At 44.3% G+C, this 18341-nt stretch overlaps 1 protein-coding gene across 3 annotated transcripts in view; it reads left to right on the forward strand.

Annotated features, from left to right (window-relative positions):
- The window catches only part of LOC106586418 (semaphorin-5B), a 199172-nt gene that overhangs the window by 25157 nt on the left and 155674 nt on the right, over window positions 1-18341 (forward strand). For all 3 annotated transcript variants that reach the window (XM_045707609.2, XM_045707610.2, XM_045707612.2), the window contains exon 2: window positions 10867-10940. The gene's annotated coding sequence lies outside the window, so the exon portion shown is untranslated. The remainder of the gene's footprint in view (window positions 1-10866; window positions 10941-18341) is intronic.

The raw sequence follows: 18341 nt of genomic DNA on the forward strand, positions 1-18341 counted from the left end.
ACATCATAATGAGTGATGTGATCCTCTCCTCTAGAACAGCTTCACAGAGCAGAATGGCCAGTTGTTCCTGGTTAATTCATTGACATCATCATAACTAAAGGCTGTAGTTTATTCTGTCTGTCTTCCACAGAAAGGTGGGGCTTTAGGACAACTGAGACCAGCAATATACTGTATCAACTGGTTTGTCAGTCTTTTAGTGCCAGTCTAATCCCAGTGAGTCACTATGACATCATTTCAACCAATTTAACCCAGCTTCTCCTGCTGCGATCTCAGGGTTTGATGTTGAGATCAAACCTACTGTGGTGGGCATGGTGGAGAGGGTGTCCTGAAGATACTCCCCAACCCCACTGAGAAGATAGTCAACCATTGTATGTCATTGGATCTCCTCCTGGGCTGATGTAGAGTTATGTATGGCAGTCTAAACTCTGCATTTGATATCTGTGCCAGTTAGCTCTCCTTCACCAAGTGTTGGGCCTGTGAGGTCTCAATTATGACATTGACAGCATACGCTGAAAAACCCAGCAGCGTTGCAATTCTTGACACACTCGAACTGGTGCGCCTGGCACCTACTACCAGACCCTGTTCAAAGGCACTTAAATCTTTTGTCTCAATTGTTTCAGGGCTTAGAAATCCTTCTCTAACCTGTCTCCTCCCCTTCATCTACACTGATTGAAGTGGATTTATCAAGTGACGTCAATAAGGGATCATAGCTTTCACCTGTATTCACTTGGTCAGTCTATATCTTTGAAAGAGCAGGTGTTCCTAATGTTTTGAACACTCAGTACACACACACACACTCACACACACACACACACACACACACACACACACACACACACACACACACACACACACACACACACACACACACACACACACACACACACACACATATTTCTGTGTGAGTCTCATGCTGTCCCACCCTGTGGAGGGAGACACTGAGACACAGCAGCTGGGGTGGGGATGTGTGTGTGTTTGTGCATCCGTGCGTCCACGCTTGTCTGCTTGTATGACGTGGGTGCGTGCCTGCAACCTGCGTGTGACGTGCGTGTGATGTGTGTGTGACGTGCGTGCTTGAGTGGTGGTGCCAACATCAGTGATCTAGTGTCTCTGCTCAGCCCTCAGGGACACTGCAACAGAAACCTGCCAGGACACTCTCACATTGACTAAAGGAGCCCACTCTTCTGTGTGTCATCCTCCTCTTCTATCCTCCTTCTCTTCCTTGTCCCCATTTCACTCTATCTCTCTCTTCCTCTGCCAGAAATTGATTCACTTTTGGTGGGTGTGTGCAGTGATCTACACACCTGATGCAACTACTTTGGAATCCAGGGGAAGTGGAAACTTGTCAAAGGGGAAAAAGATTGAGTTCAAACCATGCCTTGATGAAAAACGATGATTTGTCACTCAATCTTGTTGATTTCATAAGCTCTGTTGAACAGATCAATGATCATATATTTCCTTATTATAGAAATGTGCTTCTAATCTAATGGTGTGCTATTTGAAGCATGGTCATTTTGAATGTTTTATTGAATATCCTCGCCAACAGCAGTAATTCATAAGGAATGTCCCATGGTGATTTGTTACATCCTCCTGATCCACATGGTCTTACTTTAACTGTGTTCCATTTAGACTGAGGGTTTGTCTCAAAAGGATGTGTCCCATTTGGAACCCTGTCCCCTATATAGTGTGCTGTAGTAGTGCACTACATTTAGGACACATCCTGACTGTTTTCCCTCTAAGCTAAGGGATTTACACTATGGCATTAATTGCAGTCCTGTCTATTGGGGAAAGCGAGTGGAGCACTGAGGACATCCTCCCTTGCCTTTGAGTCCTTGTCTCTCTCTGACGGTATTTACTTATTGGATTGGCGCTTTATTCAGTGGCTTCAATTCAATGTTATTATTGAAGTGTTTCACATAGTTTATGAGGCTCACACAGTACTCCAGACAGGCAGCATAGACAGAGGATATGTTTTAGAGGAGTAGTGCCTATTTTTTATAAAGTCACGTAAATGGGGTTCTTCATTAATTGCAATAAGTGCAGCTTTGAGGAGGGGTGGATCCCAAATGGCCCCCGATTCCCTATAGTGCACAATATAATGGACCATATGGGCCCTGGTCAAAAGCAGTGCTGTATATAGGGAATAGGGGTGGCAGGTAGCCTAGTGGTTAGAGTGTTGGGCCAGTAACCGAAAGGTTGTTGGATTGAATCCCAGAGCTGACAAGGTAAAAATCTGTCAATCTGCACCTGAACAAGGAAGTTAAGCCACTGTTCCCCGGTAGGCTGTCATTGTAAATAAGAGTTTGTCTCTTAACTGACTTGTCTAGTTAAATAAAAAAAATTGATGGCCATTTGGAACACGTGGGAGTTGAATCTGGTCTGTGTTTGATCATCTGTGGTCTTTAATCAGACAGTGGGATGATGTGACAGAGTATGTATGTGTGGGTCTATTATATTACCTTCCCCTCTGTGTTGTCAGTTTTATGCTCCACAGGGGATAAGTCAAGTCAGTAAGTGTTGTTATCAGGAGAGAAGCTAATAAAGTTGGCTCCAAGTATGACATATTGTTTGAGATTTTATACTGCAGCCATAATGTTTTAAAGCCTGAGACAATTGGACACACACACGAACAGAGACACATGTGCGGCCACGCACACACACACACACACACACACACACACACACACACACACACACACACACACACACACACACACACACACACACACACACACACACACACACACACACACCCTTTTCAGGCTCTTCGTCTATTTATTTACTTCTTAGGATACGATCTCTTTGAACCTAAATTAACGGCTTCCTTTAGTATGTCACATATCATTTGAACCTGTCTCTTGGCTCGGGTATTCAATGTTAATTGCTAAGTGCATTAATTTAAAGAGTTGTTAAGCATAGGCATGTATGACTGATGAGTCTCTGGCAGTAAACATCACATTATTCAATCATTCCTCTTCTTTTTCCTTCACTCATTCAGAGATAAGTGAAGTTCTTCTGAAATGTCTTGTGTTTTCATGTTCTATGCAGTCCACTGATGACGGCAATAGCACAAAGCATTGCATGGTTTTATGGTCCTCAAGTTGATAATGAATGGTCTTCAATTCTAGCTTGTGAAATGAAAAGAAAAGAAAAGGAATTGAGTCCCACCCCATCAGTCTGATTTATTCTCTGTTTGTCTGTCTTACTGTCTGTTTGTCTCTGTTTGAGCCACAGAAGTCCTCCCTCGCTATTTCCCAGTGGAGTTTACCCAGAGTGCTTTGTTTTTATTAAACAGAGTCAGACAGTCCTTCACGTCTGAGCCCGTCTGAGCCCGAGTCCACCTGAAGCCACCTTGAAGCCTTTTATATTATATTACTTCGCCTCACTTCTTCCCATTTTCCCTCCTTTTCTGGCTGTCAGCTACAAAATCAGATAAGACTCTAAGACAACTGAGCGGCATGACTGAGTGGCAGAGGGACTACTACTGCGATAGGGAGGCCTAAGACCGTATTCATAGGACTGCTGATCTAGGACCAGGTCCCCCCTGTCAATATAATCACATTCATTATAATCTAAAAGGCAACACTGATCCTAGATCAACACTCCTACTCTGAGATGCTTTATGAATATGGGAGGGCAATAAGCACATCAGACATCAGATAGCTTAGGGGTCAGTGTGTGGCTTGGCTTGGATTGAGCCCCTAACACATTAATGGTGATAGGTCACGTCAAACAGACCAGATCAAACTGTGGCCAAAATGGATGTTGGGTCTGGTCAGCACCATATACTGGGCATGGAGAGAACTTTGTCTTAGGCTTATGTAGCCAATCGGAAGTCAACTGAGTGACAGGCTTTCTTCTTGGTCTGTCAGTTAGCACAACTGTCTTAGGTCTGCATAGGGCTAAACAGACGCCTCACATGTCCTCAACTGGTAGCTTCATTAAATAGTACCCGCAAAACACCAGTCTCAACGTCAACAGTGAAGAGGCGACTCTGGGATGCTGGCCTTCTAGGCAGAGTTCCTCTGTCCAGTATCTGTGTTCTTTTGCCCATCGTAATCTTTTCTTTTTATTGGCCAGTCTGATATATGGCTTTTTCTTTACAACTCTGTCTAGAAGGCCAGCATCCCGGAGTCGCCTCTTCACTGTTGACGTTGAGACTGGTGTTTTGCGGGTACTATTTAATGAAGCTGCCAGTTGAGGCTTCTGTTTCTCAAACTATGTACTTGTCTTCTTGCTCAGTTGTGCACCAGGGCCTCCCACTCCTCTTTCTATTCTGGTTAGAGCCAGTTTGCGCTGTTCTGTGAAGGGAGTAGTACACAGCGTTGTACAAGATCTTCAGTTTCTTGGCAATTTGTCACATGAAATAGCCTTCATTTCTCAGGACAAGAATAGACTGACGCGTTTCAGAAGAAAATCTTTGTTTCTGGCAATTTTGAGCCTGTAATCGAACCCACAAATGCTGATGCTCCAGATACTCAACCAGACTAAAGAAGGCCAGTTTTATTGCTTCTTTAATCAGTACAACCGTTTTCAGCTGTGCTAACATAATTGCAAAAGGGTTTTCTAATGATCTATTAGCCTTTCAAAATGATAAACTTGGATTAGCTAACACAATGGGCTATTGGAAAACAGATGGTTGATGATAATGCCTATGTAGATATTCCATTAAAAATCTGCCGTTTCCAGCTACAATAGTCATTTACAACATTAACAATGTCTACACTGTATTTCTGATCAATTTGATGTTATTTTAATGGACGAAAAATGTGCTTTTCTTTTAAAAACAAGGACATTTCTAAGTGACCCCAAACTTTTGAACGGTAGGGTATATAAAAAAAAAAGATGCACATTTGCTATTAAAATAATTATAACAGTGACCGCGGTCAATTGGCTGACAAATAACCGTCATCCAAATTTTCATGACCGTCACAGCCCTAGCTCTGCATATTCATTGCAAGTTCTCTGCAGACTCGGCTTCCACTATGAGATGTGTTTCATCTGTACTGAATTCCCCTATAGTGAGGTACCGTGTGCCGCACTGCGTCCTCTTCTCTCTTTCCACCCACTCTCTCTCCTAGGCACTGGGGCCTTATTACACTCCCAGTCGGGGTCATAATTAGTGACGCTCCCCCTCCACTCCAGCTATGGCGGTTTCCAGGCCAGCAGTGGTAGGGAGAATAGAACAGGGCTGACTGGAGTGGTGCCTGGTTCCCCCCTCCAGGTGGTCCCTCCTGGATCAATGTCCCACCTCCGCACCGCGTCGTGCCTCTTCTTTATCCCCGAGGCACTGTTTTGTTCTGGGCCTCGCCTCAGTTCCCTGCATGCCTCAGACCATGCAGCCTGGAGCAACTAGCTGGGAGAAAAATTGCAAACATGAAACATTCTGATGATATACTGGGTCTGCAGCATATCAAACATGTTTCTATTTCTGAGTTGTGTGCCTGATTCAGGTCTGTGGGAAGCCTGCGGGAATGGAAAGAGAAATTGTGGTATTAGGTACTGGAGGCCTCTCTTGTTAGGGGGTTTCTGCTATGAAGGGCAGAGAGGAGATGGTAAAATGGATAGAGACAGATGGAAAAATCATAATGGAGATTGAATTACTACATAACATATGTGATTTCTATGTGATTTATTTTGCTCCTTTGCACCCCAGTATTGCTACTTGCACACTCATCTTCTGCACCCCATTGTTTAATTTGCCATACTGTAATAATTTCACCACTATGGCCTATTTATTGCCTCACCCCCCTTATCCTACCTCATTTGCACACACTGTATATAGACTTTCTCTATTTCTCCCTGTAGCTCAGTTGGTAGAGCATGGTGTTTACAACGCCAGGGTTGTGGGTTTGATTCCCACGGGGGGCCAGCACAGAAAGAAAATGTATGAAATTGTATGAAATGTATGCATTCACTACTGTAAGTCGCTCTGGATAAGAGCGTCTGCTAAATGACTAAAATGTAAATGTAAATTAATTATTGACTGTACGTTTGTTTATTCCATGTGTAACTCTGTTGTTGTTGTTTGTGTCGCACTGCTTTGCTTTATCTTGGCCAGGTTGCAGTTGTAAATGAGAACTTGTTCTCAACTAGCTTACCTGGTTAAATAAAGGTGGAATAAAAAAATAGAAATAAAAAATTCTGTCAGTTTGTGGGGTTTGATCTGTGTGAAGGTTACCCTGACTCCAAGTCCATCAACTCTCCATTGGGCTTCTTCCAACAGCAGATAACCAGGCCTGCAGATAATCCAAGGCTGAAATAACATGTAGATCAATGAGCCTGATAATAGTTTTACCTGAGGTAAACCAGTCACTGCAGTCACCACATAATAACAGTCCACCTGCCCTCAATGCCCAAAACGAACTGTAATCAAACCAGCCCCTCTCTCAGCAGTAATGTTTACTCAGCTAGCACACTCCTGTAATTAGTAGCTGTCTGCCTGAGAGGCGCTGTGTGTCTGAGAGGCGCTGTGTGTCTGAGAGGCGCTGTGTGTCTGAGAGGCGCTGTGTGTCTGAGAGGCGCTGTGTGTCTGAGAGGCGCTGTGTGTCTGAGAGGCGCTGTGTGTCTGAGAGGCTCTGTGTGTCTGAGAGGCGCTGTGTGTCTGAGAGGCGCTGTCTGTCTGAGAGGCGCTGTGTGTCTGAGAGACTGTGTGTCTGAGAGGCGCTGTCTGTCTGAGAGGCGCTGTCTGTCTGAGAGGCGCTGTGTGTCTGAGAGGCGCTGTGTGTCTGAGAGGCGCTGTGTGTCTGAGAGGCGCTGTGTGTCTGAGAGGCGCTGTGTGTCTGAGAGACTCTGTGTGTCTGAGAGGCGCTGTCTGTTTGAGAGGCGCTGTCTGTTTGAGAGGCGCTGTGTGTCTGAGAGGCGCTGTGTGTCTGAGAGACTCTGTGTGTCTGAGAGGCGCTGTGTGTCTGAGAGGCGCTGTGTGTCTGAGAGGCGCTGTGTGTCTGAGAGACTCTGTGTGTCTGAGAGGCGCTGTCTGTCTGAGAGGCGCTGTGTGTCTGAGAGACTCTGTGTGTCTGAGAGGCGCTGTGTGTCTGAGAGGCGCTGTGTGTCTGAGAGACTCTGTGTGTCTGAGAGGCGCTGTCTGTTTGAGAGGCGCTGTGTGTCTGAGAGACTCTGTGTGTCTGAGAGGCGCTGTGTGTCTGAGAGGCGCTGTCTGTTTGAGAGACTCTGTCTGTCTGATAGGCGCTGTCTGTTTGAGAGACTCTGTCTGTCTGAGAGACGCTGTCTGTCTGAGAGACTTTTACCTTCATTACCTCAAAGATTGGCCTTTCACAGGAAACACAGTAGTAGTTGTGCTTTTCTCCCAACTTTTAAAAAAGTAAAGTTTTAATCCTGCTGTATAATCCAAGTGTCTGTGATGATCCAGATAGGAGACATTGGAATGAATTTGATTTTGTTTATCTGGAGGCAGTTGTGGATTGGCTGGTTGGCTTTTAGAGCTGGCTGCGTGTGTGTAGCTGCAGACTGAGGCTGTCATGGCTGATGCTGTCATGGCTGATGCTAATACCTCAGGGTGCTCTAATGGCTTCGCTATTTAATTACTACAGAGTGCCACTTCAGTCTCCTGTGTGTGTGTGCTCCAGTCTCCAGCCCAGTAACACACACTCAAGTGGAGAAACAGAAACACACAAGGCCCTAGGGGGTTTTACTTAGCCAGTCTGAACACGGCTCTCTCTGTATCCACAAGCTCAGACTTGTTGTCAACGCTCTCTCACACACTCATTCACTAGTGACTGTGGTTACACAAGTTTACACAAGTTTATAATTGAGCTCCTATCTTTTACCGCCTGTGAGCTCAAGAGAGAAGGAGACAGAGGGAGCGGGGGAAAAGAGAGAGATAGAGAGCCCTCAGTTCCATGGTTCTGTCAAGATTTGACCGCTGGTTTCAGTGGTGGTTAACTAGCTAGAGCACACTGCTGTCAAGGGCTTTGATGAAGGGCTAGAGACATCTGAAACTGGGCTGGAAACTACGCTCCTCTGCCAACACAGGCAGGCGACTGTCTGAGATATAGGACCCCGTTTTATAGGGACAGACCACTGGGAGGGAGAATAGAAGAATAGGGTAATGTAGATCTTCCCGTCAGCGTGATACCATGGTTTCAGGTGTGGAAGCTAAGACGCTGGCTGCGTCCCAATTCAAATTCACCATGTAGGGACTAGGGTGTCATTTGGGACACAGAGGCTGTCTAGCTCTGTCAGGCTGACCTTTTTAAAGCAGCGTCTCTCTGTGTGTTAATGGATTTATTGAGCGTGGCCCTCTGATGCGGTCATCTCATCTCAGCTCATCACATCGTTCTGAGCTCCCAGCTCTCAGCTTTCCGGACCAGTCTTATTATCTACTTCCTAATTACTATCCCTCTATTTTACGCTGTCACTTTTTTTCGGCACACTCTCTCTCTCTCTATCCTAGCTCCCTGAATTTATCTTTGCTTTCTCTCTCTCTCTTCCTCCCTCTCTGCTCTCTCTCTCTTCCTCTATTTTTATTTCTCTCTTCCTCCTTCCCTCTTTCCCTCTTACCCTCCATCCATCCATCCATCCATCCATCCATCCATCCATCCATCCATCTCTCCCTCTCTCCAAAGAAGACTGTGACCTACAGGCAGGTATTCAGGGAGGACTCAGGGAGAACTCTAAAACTTTTAAACCCTGTGCCCAGCTGGCACAGCCCAGGCAGGCTAACTGCAGCTCTGTCTCTGTCCTCCTCTAATCTTAATTAAGTCCTTCACTGACTGCCGCACCTCTCCTCCTTCATCAGTTTGGGAGGCTGTGTGTGTACCGATGGGGCCGTGGTGCTGTTGGATGGTGCTCTAAGCAGGTCTGAGGAGGCCTAATGGAATGTGTGTGGATTGATAATGCCTTGAGTCAGTCAGACTGACTCAGCAGTGAACAGGTCAAATGAATTGGTCTGACGTATGCCGGTACTTTCCTCAGTCTTTCATATCCATTAACCTTGATATAATCTTGACGCACCGGCTCCCTGTCCAAGTAAAGAAGTAAAGTCTGAGGGCAGTCCGGATGGCTGTGAGTAGAATGTCTTCTCTATTAAGACCACGAGTTACGTTTGTCTATGAGTCCCAGACCGTTTTAAAGACGACGAGGAAAACCCAACCTACAACTTGTCAGACCGTTCATCATTGTGCTGTGTTAATTTCTAACCACTAAAGAAGCATTTCATTCACGTTGCCTTGATTCCCCATTGAGGCTAGTGCATTCCTGCTACACCGTGTCACAGTGTGTGAGCATTGTAATCGTGCAGGGTACAGTGGCACCTGGCTCCCACCAGGGGACAGAACATGGAAATGGCTCCAATTAAGACCAAAGTGGAGCCTCTGGTGCTGTGATTTACACCACTTGTTTAGCATGCTGTGATTTTAATTGGGATTTTAAGTGGCATCCCACCACAGCCACTCCTCTCCATCACTCTGGTTCTGGATGAATGGTTGGATGTCGTGTCCCGCTGTGAGCCGTTGTTTCAGAGGTGGGAGGTGGGAATAAGAACGAGGTGAATCAGCACACTTCTCTTAACAGTTTTCCATTAGCATTCTAGTCAATCTCACAAATATTTATTTGTTTCTAGACATGCTGTGCATGTTTGTCTAAGACTTTGTCTCAGTCTGTCTCTCTGTGTGTCTGTGTGTGCGTGCATAATTGAGAGAGAGAGCAAGAGAGTTAGAAGGAAAGCAAGGAAGAGGAAACATTTTAAAGTGGCTGAAGAGAATAGGTTAGACATAACCAATGTTAAAGCTATAACCCCGTTACTCTTTGTATTTGTGAGAATTCTCTGACCTCTTGATTTGGTGGAAGAGAGAGAGAGCATTAGGTCATGTTGACACTAGGATGTGCGTGCTTGCTTTGTGCAGCCATAACATTCCTGCTACTGTCTGTCTGTAGTGGTGCTGCCTACATCCAAATTCAGGATCTGTGTCCACAGCAAATCCTCCAGACATTCCTATTTGCATTGGTCCACCTGTCGTTGTGTTTGCTCCCTAATAAGGATATTAGAACTAAGTCCTCAGAACTTGCAGAGAAGCAGGCATCAATCTGCAATTTATCGCCAATCGTCATGGCTCCGCACTCTAGCTACGGGAACTTTCTCAAAAATGGTATGTGCTGGCTTAGTGGCATTCACTGATGCACGTCCAGAGTCTAGGGTGTCTAAGCCTAACACAGGGGTTGCCATAGAAACCGTATAGAAGACTATTATGTTCCAATTTGCTGATCAGAAGCCTAAAGCCCAAATGGTAACTGTAAAGTATATTAACCTAAATTACTTTGATTGAACTGTCTGGAGCGTATAGATCTTGGGCAGATATATATTCATGAAGTCTTTAAATTAAACTATAGTAAATTAGGCTTTAAATAATAGCCTACAGTATGTGGTTTAACATTTGAACCGTAATGGACTTGTTGGGGAGATTTAGTTGGGGTGGAGATCCATCTCTTCCCAGTTTCCTCTCCCCACCGCCCACCACAGCCCCCCAGAGCCCATGAAGCCTAATAAACTCAAGTTTAAATGCCGTTCCAGGTCCGCCCTCTCTCCTCCATTGACGGTTTGGCGGTTTGTTTACAAGAGTGTGAGTGGTTCTTTGTGGCACTGCACACTACTTGTGGGAAGGAGGCAAATGACTAGTGTGAATTGAAAGACTCACCCCTCCCCTTCTATCTCTTTCTCTCTCTCTCTCTCTCTCTCTCTCTCTCTCTCTCTCTCTTTCTCCTTTCTCTTTCTCTTTCTCTTTCCTCTTTCTCTCTCTCTCCTCTCTCTCTCTCTCTCTCTCTCTCTCTCTCTCTCTCTCTCTCTCTCTCTCTCTCTCTCTCTCTCTCCTCTCCTCTCCTCTCCTCTCCCTCTCTCTCTCTCAAAAACAGGTATCTAAAGGATAGAACAGCCCTCTCAGCCCATCCCTGTAGCCACAGGACCATGTGCCAGTGATGACTAGCTGGTGAGTACTATACTTCGCTTCTTCTACAATTGAATCAAGTTCAAAACTTGATTGTCCATTTTGGGGTTAAAATAGAAATGTATCTTTGGCTTAAAGTCATATCTTCCTACTTTATTATTCTGATAGGAAGCAGTGAATGTCCTTTATGTCTGTTTTCTGCCCTCGTCAAACTGATCATGTATTTTCTATAGTATAGGGTTCATTAGACAAAGTCCTTTCAAACTCTAACCTACACATTACTTTTTGTTACGCTTTTGTAGAAGTTTTCGGGTTGGGATTGATATTGGTTTTGTTTGGTACGTGTGTATATTAGATTGGACAGTATTTAGTTTCCGACTGCGTCCCACACGTCCCCTTGTCCCATACCTCTGAGATCGTTGGACCCAGTGGAGACCAAACGTAGGAAGCTCAAAGCCATCTATCATTCCTTCTCTCTCTCTCTCTCTCTCTTTACCCTCCCCTTCTTTTCTACAGCCCCTGTAGTAAAGTGCCTGAGGCAGGGAGCCTTTTATGTAAAATCCCTTTATTCTAACTCAGAAAGGAACGTTTTGAAAAGAGGAGCGTGGTGGTGATGGAGAGAGGAAGGGTGAAACCTGTTATTAAATCCAGCCTGTTAATGGTGAAGTTCTCTTGCCCACAGCTCCTCTCTCCTCTCTTTTTCCTCTCTCCCTCTTCTCTCCTCCGCCCCACAATGAGTGTTTGGCGGCAGGCGGGAGTCCACCAGGAACTCGGCTTCGTCTAATTGGCTCTATGTGGGCTAATCAAAGAATCAAAGCTCAGAGGTGATGTGCTTAAAAAAAACTGCCTGTGATATTTCCTCTCTTCTCTGCTCCTCTCCAAGAATGCGGAAGTTTATGTAATTGATTTATGTAATAGCTAAGTGTACTGTATGCAGCTATCAGTTATTTATCTTCTAAAAGCGTTTCATTGAGATAGTTGTCTCTGTAAGGTGAGCATTGAGGAATGGAGGTTTTTCCAGTACCAGAGGGTGTGCTTCCTTTGAGTGGAGAAAGAATGCCCGCCCGGCCAGTAAAGATTTGAGCTCATTGAGCACCTAAAGTTTCAGACGCCAACTCGCCAACTTCCTCACCCAGTTGTCATGATGAGGCGCACGGGCCAACTCTGTAGAAAGTCTACCCTATTGAAGAGCCTAGTTGGCTGGCACTGGCTTCTATTGCGCTTTCTAATTCCCTTCTCCTCTGTTGCTCTGACTTGCCCAGCTTGATTCGATTTGTGCCCCAAATGTCTCCCCAAACCCTGTCAGTGGACCAGAAATGCCCCGTCCTGTTTAGGCCTTTCTGTTTGTTGTTTGTATTGTCCTCCTTTGTCTTCTTTTCTCCTGGATCTATGTGGACTATCTGAAGCCTGTGAAGCGCGGGCTGTGTTAACATGTGTGTGTGTGTGTGGTGTGTGTGTGTGTGTGTGTGTGTGTGTGTGTGTGTGTGTGTGTGTGTGTGTGTGTCCCTGTTGTTTGCTGATATTTGGTTCAGGATGACAACGAGCCGCTTTTCAAGTGTAAATGGAGGGAGGATATAGAGAGGATGGAGGGAGAGAAAACCCAGTTTAATGGCTCATCTCAACTGTAGTCCAGGGCTAAATCCCAAATGGCACCCAATTCCCTTTATAGTGCATTACTTTTGATCAGAGCCCTATGTGTACTATATAGGAAATAGGATGCCATTTTGGAGGCGCCCCCGGTCTTAAAGGCTCTGTCTGTTATTGCCCCCAAGGCAATTTAAAGGGAGCGTCATTCTCCCTGGTAAATTACCACATCGCCTTTGTCTGTCAGCTATGGTACGTTAGTGTGCCTTAAAAATGTGGCCCAGCGCTGTCCATTCAGGGGACAGAGAGAGGGCCTCTGGCAGAACCTTTGCTGATCACACAGAGGAGCCATTCACACGAGACGGGAGGATCGCAGGGAGTCTTACCAACGATGAGCATTGGTTCTGTACTTACACAACCATGAACGTTTTGCTGCATCTAGCCGCCCCAGTGACTTCCATAGCTTCATCTAGTCACCCTAGTGGCTTCCATAGCTTCATCTAGCCACCCCAGTGACTTCCATAGCTTCATCTAGTCACCCTAGTGGCTTCCATCGCTGCATCTAGCCACCCCAGTGGCTTCCATAGCTTCATCTAGCCACCCCAGTGGCTTCCATAGCTTCATCTACCCACCCCAGTGACTTCCATAGCTTCATCTACCCACCCCAGTGACTTCCATAGCTTAATCTAGCCACCCCAGTGACTTCCATAGCTTAATCTAGCCACCCTAGTGACTTCCATAGCTTCATCTAGCCACCCCAGTGACTTCCATAGCTTCATCTAGTCACCCTAGTGGCTTCCATCGCTGCATCTAGTCACCCCCGTGGCTTCCATAGCTTCATCTAGCCACCCCAGTGGCTTCCATCGCTGCATGTAGCCACCCCAGTGGCTTCCATAGCTTCATCTAGCCATACCCAAGGAGTTTCCAGGCCATGTGAGTTATGATAGAGGTGAGGATTTTATGTGGATGTCTTTGAACAGTGTAGGTTTGGATGTAGACCATGTGACCACTCACCTGGGTTTAAAGGGATTAGACAGGTTCAGATCGATCTACTTTCTATACCTTGATGAAGTGTTTGTAGTCCTCATGGGGTACAGTGTTTGTCGCCTTTCATCCACTCAGAATTCTGAATTTCAGACATTGCCGAAGACTTGCAGGATCAAATGACTCTATCAATCAATGATTTATTGTGTTCTTTGCCTGATTTTGAGCCTTGTATTGCATACACAATATGCAACCACTTACGAGATTCTGATGAAGATACCAAAAAAACAGATCACACAGTACTGTCTTTTTAGAGTTGTGTATGGGCCTGGAGGATGTACGATCAAGAGGTGATGCAGAGTGTCTTGGTTTTCTCAGAGGAACATTTCATCACTCTTCTAACATTGTTTTCTTCTTTATGAACTACGTCTCTCCCAGCAGTAAATGAGAATAGAGGGAGGGCTTACGTCTATGGACCACGATGGGGCCACAGAGCCCGTAAATCAGCTCCTCTCTCTGGGTCATTAAGTTGGCAGCTCCCCTGGTCCTCTTGTCCTCTGGATCTTTATCATCCTCCCTGGCCCTGGATCAGCAGCCAGAACAGAGCAGTGGCTAACTGGTTAATGATTAGCTGTCCTGTCCTCAGCCCCAGCAGTTCAAATGTACCATTACTGTAGGATGATAAAGGCTATGAAAACATATGAATCAGCTTGGACATTCTCTCTATAGCACTCTTGTGAGAGTTATTCCATATTGGACCGATTGCGATGTTTAGGGCTGGTGTCTTAAGCTGACAGTGAGGATAACTGCTGGAAGTGGACTCAAATGATTGATGAATAATGCAATGGTTTTTGTCTGTGTGTATATGTTTGTTGGTACAGTTGAAGTCGGAAGTTTACATACACCTTAGCCAAATACATTTAAACTCAGTTTTTCACAATTCCTGACATTTAATCCTAGTAAAAATTCCCTGTCTTAGGTCAGTTAGGATCACCACTTTATTTGAAGAATGTGAAATGTCAGAATAATAGTAGAGAGAATTATTTATTTCAGCTTTTATTTCTTTCATCACATTCCCAGTGGGTCAGAAGTTTACATACACTCAATTAGTATTTAGTAGCATTGCCTTTAAATTGTTTAACTTGGGTCAAACGTTTTGGTTAGCCTTCCACAAGCTTCCCACAATAATTTGGGTGAATTTTGGCCCGTTCCTCCTGGCAGAGCTGGTGTAACTGAGTCAGGTTTGTAGGCCTCCTTGCTCGCGCACGCTTTTTTAGTTCTGCTCACACATTTTCTATAGGATTGAGGTCAGGGCTTTGTGATGGCCACTCCAATACCTTGACTTTGTTGTCCTTAAGACATTTTGCCACAACTTTGGAAGTATGCTTGGGGTCAATGTCTATTTGGAAGACCCATTTGGAAGACCAAGCTTTAACTTCCTGACTGATGTCTTGAGATGTTGCTTCAATATATCCACATAATGCCATCTATTTTGTGATGCTGCCACCCCCGTGCTTCACGGTTGGGATGGTGTTCTTTGGCTTGCAAGCCTCCCCCTTTTTCCTCCAAACATAACGATGGTCATTATGGCCAAACAGTTCTATTTTTGTTTCATCAGACCAGAGGACATTTCTCCAAAAATTATGATCTTTGTCCCCATGTGCAGTTGCAAACCGTAGTCTGGCTTTTTATGGTGGTTTTGGAGCAGTGGCTTCTTCCTTGCTGAGCGGCCTTTCAGGTTATGTCAGTATAGGACTCGTTTTACTGTGGATATAGATACTTTTGTACCTGTTTCCTCCAGCATCTTCACAAGGTCCTTTGCTGTTGTTCTGGGATTGATTTGCACTTTTCACACCAAAGTATGTTCATCTCTAGGAGACAGAATGCGTCTCCTTCCTGAGCGGTATGACGGCTGCGTGGTCCCATGGTGTTTATACTTGCGTACTATTGTTTGCACAGATGACCATGGTACCTTCAGGTGTTTGGAAATTGCTCCCAAGGATGAACCAGACTTGTGAAGGTCTACAATTTTTTTCTGAGTTCTTGGATGATTTCTTTGGATTTTCCCATGATGTCAAGCAAAGAGGCACTGAGTTTGAAGGTAGCCCTTGAAATACGTCCACAGGTACACCTCCAATTGACTCAAATGATGTCAATTAGCCTATCAGAAGCTTCTAAAGCCATGACATTATTTTCTGGAACTTAGTGTATGTAAACTTCTGACCAACTGGAATTGTGATACAATGAATTATAAGTGAGATAATCTGTCTGTAAAGAATTGTTGGAAAAATTACTTGTGTCATGCACAAAGTAGATGTCCAAACCGACTTGCCAAAACTATAGTTTGTTAACAAGAAATTTGTGGAGTGGTTGAAAAACGAGTTTTAATGACTCCAACCTAAGTGTATGTAAACTTCCCACTTCAGCTGTATGTGTATGTGATTAATTGCCAGTAAATGGCTGTATACAGGTTACTTTTTGTGTTTGTGAATCTGTCAAACAGTACTTTTTCCACTTTCAGTTGAAAGTACATGTACATTTACATTTTAGTCACAGAGCGACTTACTGTTAATGCATTCAACTTAGGATAGCTAGGTGGGACAACCACATATCACAGTCATAGTAAGTAAACATATGGTTGAGTCTAAGAAAAAGATGATTGGACATCCTGAGAAGAGAGTGAGAAAGAGCAGAGCAGGACTGGTGTTTTGGATAATGATTGTAATCTGTGTGCTCTGTAGGGAACACCATATAATCACCTTTACTTGCAGTATAGACATTCCTGCCATGTGAACATTACTTTATTTCAATTCTCTACAGTCTTGTTATAATATAATGGAATGGTAATGATTCTTTAGCGCTGTCTTGTCCATTTATCAACAATTATTCCCACCAATGTGGTTAGAAGTCGATAATGTGCAATTACGACTTGATCTTTGGAAGGAGGCGTGTGATTGGCTCAGAATGGTCGACATGAACTCTGAATACAATCCTCCAGATCATCTAACAGCATTGCACATTCACAGACATGATGCTCCAACAGGTCTGGTCACATGACTTCAGAGGCTTTATCTGAACTTAAACCCAAATCTAGACCTGAGTGCAAGGCTGCTCTCTCTCTCTCTTTCTCTCTCTCGCTCTCTGGGTCTTTTGGGTTCCTCCAGGTCCATGAGAATTGTGGGAAATGGAACAACAAAGCACCAAACCCTCAGCCCAGCCAGTTGTCAATTACTCCTATAATCCTGTGTTTCTGCTTAATCATTCAGGAATTATAGAGCTGGCCTCTCAGCCTCTCATGTAGCCGTATACACACAGTGCACCTCGTCTTGGAGAGGAGCCAGAGAGTCTGTGTTATGGAGCTCCTTTTTTCTCTTTCACTTTCTCTTCTCTCTCTCTTGCTCTTTCTCTCTCTCTCTCTCGCTCTCTCTCTCTCACTCTGTCTCTCTTCATCCTCTAGTTGGTCTGAGAGAGAGAGAACAAATAACTTTCATTTTGAGTTAAATAACCTAATGATAGCATCATTATTAGAAATCCCTTCCTATCAAATATGGAGCGAAAAACATCAAGACTGAAAATAAAATGGGATTTTCTTTACTTAGAACTCAATAAACTAAACCGGTCACTGTTCCGTCACATCCTTTTCACACTTGAAGAACAATAGGTTTGATTAGTGCTACTTGAAAAACCCACCAACCCCATTTCTTTCTTTTCTATTTCCATTTCAAATATGTATTAAGAACATAATGAATCTTTGTTGAAGCGCTTTCTGTCAAGGTCCTTAGATGAAAATAATATATTATCAATGCCCCCAAAACCGGAAGAGAATAACAATGAGTGAGCGTTGACAATCATGAATTAATAATCTTTAAAGGTACACTCAGCGATATGGCGTAGATGCAGAAAGTAAACACCATAGTGTGTCATAGTGAGGCTCAACTTCTCTGCTGTTTTGGTCCCGTAGCTACCACGCTGTAAGAGCGTGAAGCGAACCCATGCACATTCGCAGATACTGTGTGTGACATTTCAATGTCTGCGGTGCTGCTCGTGGCAACGTCATTTCGTTGAGTCTACCTTTAAGATAGATGACTTGAGAGAGCCTGTATGGACATCTTATATCTCACGTCCGAGTAGACATACAATGAGCTCCAAACTATTTGGACAGTGACTAAACATATCTAACATTAATGTGGAGGCTACCATGATTACGGATAGTCCTGAATGAATCGTGAGAAAGTTAGACTCACAACTAACATACCCCCAAGACATGCTAACCTCTATTATAATTACAGGGGAGGTTTTCATTTTTTGGGGGGTAATCATGGTAGCATCCACATGAATGTAGAAGTATTTAGAAACATATTTTATTCTTATTTATAATAAAAGTGTCTCCAAAATACATTATTTACCATTAATTTCTATTGCTCACAAAACAATTTGAAACACAAGCGAAAAACAAACAGTAAATGCTTCCAGTACGTTTGTAGAGTCACAAGCTTGATGTAATCAATGCATGCTAGGAATATGGGCCCAAATACTACACTTTTTACTACTTTTAATACACATATTAAGTGAATTTCTCCCCATACTTCTAAAAACTACAATATGTACAAAAAGTGCTGTAATATGGATTGAAAAGCTGCTAGTCCGCACTTTAACATAGTCATTATATCATTTAAAATCCAAAGTGCTGGAGTACAAAGCCAAAACAACAGCAAAGTGTCACTGGCCCGATGCTTTTGGAGCTCACTGTATATATTTATGATGCTGCTGTTGCAATAGCACTGTATGTGCCCATCCTGTGAAGTTTCAAGGAGACTTGAAAAGTGAGGTGGACAGTGGTGAAAGATGCAGAGATGGAAGGATCTGAGGTGCCAC

Source organism: Salmo salar, chromosome 25, assembly GCF_965601325.2.
Source record: "Salmo salar chromosome 25, fSalSal1, whole genome shotgun sequence".
Taxonomy (NCBI): domain Eukaryota; kingdom Metazoa; phylum Chordata; class Actinopteri; order Salmoniformes; family Salmonidae; genus Salmo; species Salmo salar.